Below are 7,624 nucleotides of genomic sequence, written 5' to 3' on the forward strand. Positions count from 1 at the left end.
GGCGTTGACCTGCTTTGTCATGGAGAGAGTAGAGTTGAGGATGAACCCTAAGTTGCGTGCGTGGTCGGTGGGTGTTGGAGCTGTTCCCAATGCGGTCGGCCACCAGGAGTCATCCCAGGCTGAGGGGGTCGAGCCGAGGATGAGGACTTCCGTCTTGTACGAGTTTAGCTTCAGTCGGCTGTTCCACTTGGTGACGTCCTTTATTCCTTCGTGGAGGTTGGTTTTGGTGGTGAGGGGGTCCTTGGTGAGAGAGAGGATCAGCTGCGTGTTGTCGACGTAGGAGATTATGTTAAGGTTGTGCAGTCGGGTGACTTGGGCGAGTGGTGCCATGTAGCTTTTGAACGATGTCTGGCTGAAGGATGAGCCCTGGGATACGCCGCAGATGATCTCGGTGGCTTCAGAGCTGAAAGGGGGAGGTGGACGCTCTGGGTTCTGCTGAAGAGGAAGGAGGTGGTCCAGTCCAGAGCCTTGTCTTGGATCCCAGAATCGTGGAGGCATGTGCGTAGTGTGCGGGGGCAGACAGTGTTGAAGGCGGCTGACAGGTCCAGGAGAATGAGGGCCACGGTTTCCCCGTCATCCAGCAGGGCCCTGATGTCATTGGTGGCGGTGATGAGGGCAGTTTCGGTGCTGTGGTTGCTGCGGAACCCGAACTGGGATGGGTCCAGGATGCGGTTCTCCTCGAGGTAGCGGGTCAGTTGTCTGTTGACGGTCTTGTCAATGACCTTCGGCGGGAACGGGAGCAGGGAGATGGGCCGGAGGTTCTTGAGGTCCTTGGGGTCAGCCTTGGATTTTTTGAGTAAGGCGTTGATCTCAGCGTGCTTCCAGCTCTCCGGGAAGGTTGCTGTCTCGAAGGAGATGTTGATGGCTTTCTGGAGATGGGGTGCGATGGTGGTGCTGGCTTGTTGAAGATGTGGTGTGGGCATGGGTCTGACGGAGATCCGGAGGGGATGGTGTTCATGATTTTGATGGTGTCGTCATCGGTTATGTTGGTCCAGGAGAGCAGGGGGTTGGTGCGAATGTTGGCCGTGGGGGCCGAGGTCTCCGTGGTTGTCGGGACGGTCGTGGCTTTGAAGCTGTCATGGATGTCTGCGATCTTGCGATGGAAGATGGTGGCAAGGAAGTTGCACAGGTCTTGCCAAGGTGGGATGTTTTTGGTGTTGGATCTGGGGTTGGAGAGTTCCTTCACGATATTGAAGAGCTCTTTGCTGTTGTGTGCGTTGTTGTCTAGGTGGTCTTTGAAGGAGACCCTTTTGGCAGATCTGATGAGGTGATGGTGTCTGCGGGTGGCGTTCTTGTGGGCTGCGTAGCTGTCTGGTATCTCTTCATGGTGCCATTTCTTCTTTAGCTTTCTGCAGGTTTGCGTGGATGCCGGAGGTCTTCAGTGAGCCAGTTGGCTTTCTTGCTGGTGTGTCTGTTGGAGGGTTTCTTGATCGGGGAAGGATGTTGGCGCAGTCGTCTATCCATTGTCGGAGGTTCCGAGAGGCGGAGTCGGGGTCGGCGGGTGGGCTCCGGGCGAGGGTGTTGGTTAGCTGGTCTTCAGTGACTTTGTTCCAGCAGCGGCGGGGGATCTGTTGGGTGCGGTGATGCGTGGTGGGTTTCCGGAAGGTGGAGTGGATGCAGCGATGGTCGGTCCAGTGGAGTTCCGTAGTGTGGTTGAAGGAGATGTGGGAACTTGCGGAGGAGATGGGGTCAAGCGTGTGGCAGGCGGAGTGGGTAGGTGTAGTGACGAGTTGTCTGAGTCCGAGGTTGACGAGTTTGTCGATCAGATTGGTGGAGTTGCAGTCTTTCTTGTTCTCGAGGTGGAAGTTCAGGTCCCCAAGAAGGATGAAGTCTGTGGAGGCGAGGGCGTGTGTACTGGCGAACTCGGCGATGGAGTCGCTGAACTGTGGTCGGGTTCCGGGGGGTCTGTAGACGAGGGTTCCTCTGAGGGTGGTGTTGGGATCGGTGTGGATCTGGAAGTGCATGTGTTCGGCGGTGCTGAGGGTATCATCTGTGTTGGTCGAGATTCTGAGAGTGTTTCTGTGGACAATTGCGATTCCTCCTCCTCTGTTGGTGCGGTCCCTGTGGGTGATCTTGTAGCCATCCGGGATGACTATGGCGATGTCAGGTGCCGAGGAGGGGTTCAGCCAGGTCTCCGTCAGGAGGGCGATGTCTGGGGAGGTTGAGTCGAGTAGGTCCCAGAGTTCGATGGCGTGTTTGCGAGCGGAGAGGGTGTTGAGAAGAATGCATCTGAGGTGGTTACGTTTTTTTAAGGTGGGTGGGTTTGCTGATCGGATGCTGGTGAAGCTGCAGTTCTGGCAGGAGAATGGTCCTTGGGTGCGCTTCGGGCGGTCAGGAAGCAGGTGTGCGGTCATCCGATGTTGAGTGCGTGGCGGGTGCTGGCATTCGTAGCGGATGCGTGTGTCGTGGCGTTCGCGGTGGCCAGGGGTTCTGGCGCTGGGCGTGGTCCGATGCGCGCAGCCACGCATCGGCCGCCATAAGAAGGGGAGGTGGGAGGAGGGGGCAGACGAATGGGCGAGCGGGGGGCGGCGCCGCAGGGGACGCAGAGGCAGGAAAAACAGGGGCAGGAACGGCTAAAGGAAACAAGGCAAAAGGGCACAGAAAATAACAGGGAACAAGAGCCAAATAGACACATAATGCAGAAGCACTTCAATAACAGTGAAAACGGGTGCAGGGGTGGCGCGAGAAAACAGAAGGCAGAAGGGCACAGAAAATAACAGGGAACAATAATACAGAAGCAGTACAATAACAGCAGAAGACAAACATACGGCCTACCACTGGCCACCAGGGATGAGGCACAGGTGGTAGTCTGCCGGTGGAGGAGGGCCGCAAACTCTCCTCAGCAGCGGCAGCTGGGCTAGAGGGCAGGACACACAGGTGGTGCTGTGCGGCGTGGGGAGCCACCTGCCTAAGAAGGGTCAAGGGTTGCCAGCTTCCATTACTGATTTTCCTATTAGTTACCCAATGATGCATGGCCAAAAACTTCTTCTTTAAATTAAATCCATTCAAACTGAACTCCTTTTGACTCCGTCAAAGCCATCTAAGTCACTCTACCTAGACTGGACCGCAGTTATGTGGTAAAATCCAAAACGGGCAACCTCAGTCGGAAACCTCAGCACTCATATCAATGAATTCTATTTTTGGCAATTAAAGACCCTTAGGTCCTTACTGCGTTTCGCAATGCTGTGTTTCAATCAATCAATCAATCATAGAATTTGTATAGCGCGCTACTCACCCATAAGGGTCTCAAGGCGCTGAGGGGGGTAGGGGGGTCGCTACTGCTCGAACAGCCAGGTCTTGAGTTGTTTCCTGAAGGAGAGATGATCCAGGGTCAGCTGTAGGTGAGTGGGGAGGGAGATCCATGTCTTGGCTGCCAGGTAGGAGAAGGATCTTCCTCCGATGGTGGATTTCCGGAATTGTGGGACTGTGGCGAGGGCGAGGCTGGCGGAGCGGAGCTGGCGGGTGGGTGTGTAAAAGGTGAGGCGGCTGTTGAGGTACTTTGGGCCCATGTTGTGGAGAGCCTTGTGTGCGTGGGTGAGGAGTCTGAACGTGATCCTCTTGTTGACAGGGAGCCAGTGCAGGGCTTTCAGGTGGGCGGGGATGTGGCTGCAGCGAGGGATGTCCAGGATGAGTCGTGCTGAGGCGTTCTGAATGGGCTGGAGTCTTTTCTGGAGTTTGGCTGTGGTTCCAGTGTAGAGGGTGTTCCCGTAGTCCAGACGGCTGGTGACGAGGGCCTGGGTGACCGTCTTCCTGGTTTCGGTGGGGATCCATCGGAAGATCTTTCAGGGCATGCGCAGGGTGTTGAAGCAGGATGATGAGACGGAGTTCACTTGCTTGGTCATCGTGAGGGAGGAGTCCAGGATGAACCCAGGTTGCGTGCATGGTCCGTTGGTTTGGGTGCGCTGCCCAGGACAGGGGGCCACCAGGAGTCGTCCCAGGTGGAGGGAGATGGTCCGAGGATGAGGACTTCCGTCTTGTCTGAGTTCAGTTTCAGACGGTTGATCTTCATCCATTCTGCGACGTCTCTCATTCCTTCCTGGAGGTTGGCTTTGGCGGTGTCGGGGTCTTTGGTGAGGGAGAGGATCAGCTGGGTGTCGTCGGTTTAGGAGATGATGTTGAGGTTGTGTTGGCGGGTGATGGCAGCGAGGGGGCTCATGTAGACGTTGAAGAGGGTGGGGCTGAGTGAGGATCCTTGTGGGACGCCGCAGATGACTTCGGTGGCCGCGGATCGGAACGGGGGGAGGCGGACTCTCTGGGTTCTACCGGCGAGGAATGAGATGATCCACTCCAGGGCCGCTCCTTGGATTCCGGCGTTACTAAGGCGCTGTATCAGGGTGCGGTGGCAGACGGTGTCGAAGGCTGCTGAAAGGTCCAGGAGGATGAGGGCAGCCGTTTCCCCGTTGTCGAACAGGGACCTGATGTCGTCGGTGGCTGCGATGAGGGCGGTCTCGGTGCTGTGGTTTGCTCGGAAGCCGGACTGTGAGGGGTCGAGGGATCCGTTGGTCTCGAAGAAGGCGGAGAGTTGTCTGTTGACGGTCTTCTCGATGACTTTGGCTGGAAAGGGGATGGGGCGGAAGTTCTTGAGGTCCGTGGGGTCCGCGGTGCGCTCAGCTCGGCATGTTTCCAGCTCTCCGGGAAGGTGGTGGATGCGAAGGAGCTGTTGATGATGTCCCGGAGTTGGGGTGTGATGATGGAGTCGGCTTTGTTGAAGATGTGGTGTGGGCAGGGGTTGGTAGGGGAGCCGGAGTGGATGGTGTTCATCATGCGGGTGGTGTCTTCAGTGCTGACAGGGTTCCAAGTGCAGAGGGTGGTGGTGGGGGGTGCTGGTTCGGCGGTAGGGTGCGTGGTTTATGCGCCAAAGCTGTTGTGTATGTCGGCGATCTTGTGGTGGAAAAACGAGGCGAGTGAGTCGCAGAAGTCTTGCGAGGGGGTGATGTCGTTGTTGCAGGCTCTGGGATTTGAGAGCTCTTTGACGATGCTGAAGAGTTCCTTGCTGTTGTGGGTGTTGTTGTCCAGTCTTTCTTTGAATGCTGTCTTCTTGGTGGTGCGGATCAGCTGGTGGTGTTTGGGGGTGGCATTCTTGAGGGCGGTCATGTGTTCTGCTGTCTGGTCGTGGCGCCAGGCTTTCTCGAGGGTGCGGCAGTTTTTCTTGGAGTTTATGAGGTCATTGGTAAACCACAAGGCTTTCCTGCTGCCGGGTCTGCTGTGAGGGTTCTTCAGTGGTGCGAGTTTGTCGGCGCAGTCGGTGAGCCATTGTGTGAGGTTGCGGGCTCCTTCGTCGGGGTCCGTCGTGTAGGTGGGCAGGTTCTGGCTGAGGGTGGTGGCGAGCTGGTCGGCGGTGATCTTGCTCCAGCTTCTGCGGGGAACCTGTTGCGGGTGGTGGTGGTTCGTGGTTTTTCCTGAAGTCGAAGTGTACGCAGCTGTGGTCCGTCCAGTGTAGTCCGGTGGAGTGGCTGAAGGAGATGTGCTTTCTGGAGGAGAAGACGGGGTCAAGCGTGTGGCCGGCGTAGTGGGTGGGGGTGTTCACCAGTTGCTTGAGTCCGAGGTTGTCCAGCAGGGCGGCGGTGTTGCAGTCCTCGTTGTTCTCCAGGTGGAAGTTGAGGTCTCCTAGGAGGAAGTAGTCTGTGGAGGTGAGGGCGTGTGGGCTGACGAAGTCTGCGATGGCTTCGCTGAATTGTGTGCGTGGTCCTGGGGGTCTGTAGATGAGAGTGCCTCTGAGGGTGGTCTTGAGGTCTGTGTGGATCTGGAAGTGAAGGTGTTCGGTGGCGGTGAGGGTGTCGTCGGAGTTGGTCGTAATGCGGATGGTGTTTCTGTGGACGATGGCAATGCCTCCTCCGGTTTGGTTCAAAAGGGGGTGGTGATGGACGGAGCATCTGAATCAATCAAACACTCACACCCAGTCAAAAGATCTGGGTTTAATCCATCACCGTTCTTTAGCCCACTCTGCCACCCCAGATCAGACATGGCTATATGCAAATCAGTCTGACCCTGTGCCTCATGGGAACAGTCCAGCCAGAACTGCCAAGCCATGTCTTCCCTGGACCGGAAACAAACTTCCGAGGACCGGTTTCTGGCATTCCAGCCGTCTTTAGCCCGGCTTGCTTGAATCCAGTGGCAAAGTGAGCAAGGGACTCACGTCTGAGCATACCCTGACACACTTATGGCGGCTAAAAGCGGTACAAAAGGGGTTGGTGATGGACGGAGCATCTGAATCAATCAAACACTCATACCCAGTCAAAAGATCTGGGTTTAATCCATCACCGTTCTTTAACCCACTCTGCCACCCCAGTTCAGACATGGCTAGATGCAAATCAGTCTGACCCTGTGCCTCATGGGAACAGTCCAGCCCGAACTGCCAAGCCATGTCTTCCCTGGACCGGAAACAAGCTTCCGAGGACCGGTTTCTGGCATTCCAGCCGTCTTCAGCCCGGCTTGCTTGAATCCAGTGGCAAAGTGAGCAAGGGACTCACGTCTGAGCATACCCTGCCACATTTATGGTGGCTAAAAGCAGTACAAAAGGGGGTGTTGATGGACGGAGCATCTGAATCAATCAAACACTCACACCCAGTCAAAAGATCTGGGTTTAATCCATCACCGTCCTCCGGTTTGGTTGACGCGGTCCCTCTGGGTGATCTTGTAGCCATCCGGGATGGCTATGGCGATGTCGGGGGCTGAGGAGGTGTTCATCCAGGTTTCCGTGAGGAAGGCGACATCCAGTGATGTGGTGTCGAGGAGGTTCCAGAGTTCGACGGCGTGCCTGTGGACGGAGCGGGTGTTGAGCAGGATGCACTTCAGGTGGTTGTTGCTGGTGCTCGGCTTGGCGGGTGCGGTGCAGGGTCGGAGGCAGGTGAATCGGCAGGCTTGGCAGGTGAAGGGTCCGTGTGTGCGCCTCGGGGTGGCTTGGTAGCAGGCGGTGTTTCGGCCGGCGTTGAGTGCGTGGAGGGTGGCGGCGCCGTAGGATCGTCGGGTGCGGTGGCAGCGTTGAGGATCAGGGGTCCTGGCGCTGGGCCCGGTCCAGGCGCGGACGGGCGTAGACGGGCTTGCCTTTGGCGCGCCTTCGGCGCACAATCGGCGCACCCGCTGCGCCCGTCTGCTGCTCTCCCGTGCGGCGACCTCCATAAATGGCCAAGTGGGAGGGAGGAGCAGCTGGGAGGCGGGAGCGGGGTGACCAATGGGCGGATACAAAAAAGAAAAGTGGGCGGGCCGCAGGGGAGCACCGGCGGAGAGGGAGGGAAGTGGCGGGAAGGGGCACGGAGACGGCGAAAAACAGAACAGAAGACTGGCAATACAGGGGCACAGGCTATGGCACAAATAAATACAGAATACAAAAACTAAACACAGGGGCACAGGCTAAGGCGCAGGCTAAAGATACTGGCAGCAGCACTCCAGGCACACGGCTGTAGCGAGGCAGCAGCGGAGGGGTCAGGGGTCCTGGCACTCACGGGGGGGAGCTGCGCGGTGTGTGGAGCGACAGGTCCTGCAAGCAAGGACAGGTTTCACATCCTGATAATAATGCCCTTAACATATTGTTTTAAATGATGGCAATTAGTACGCCCTCACTTCCCCAGAATATATTCTTAAACAACTGCACCTGGTACTGAGTGCAGCTACTTGACATGTGAAT

Source organism: Lissotriton vulgaris, chromosome 6 (assembly GCF_964263255.1).
Source record: "Lissotriton vulgaris chromosome 6, aLisVul1.2, whole genome shotgun sequence".
NCBI classification, from domain to species: domain Eukaryota; kingdom Metazoa; phylum Chordata; class Amphibia; order Caudata; family Salamandridae; genus Lissotriton; species Lissotriton vulgaris.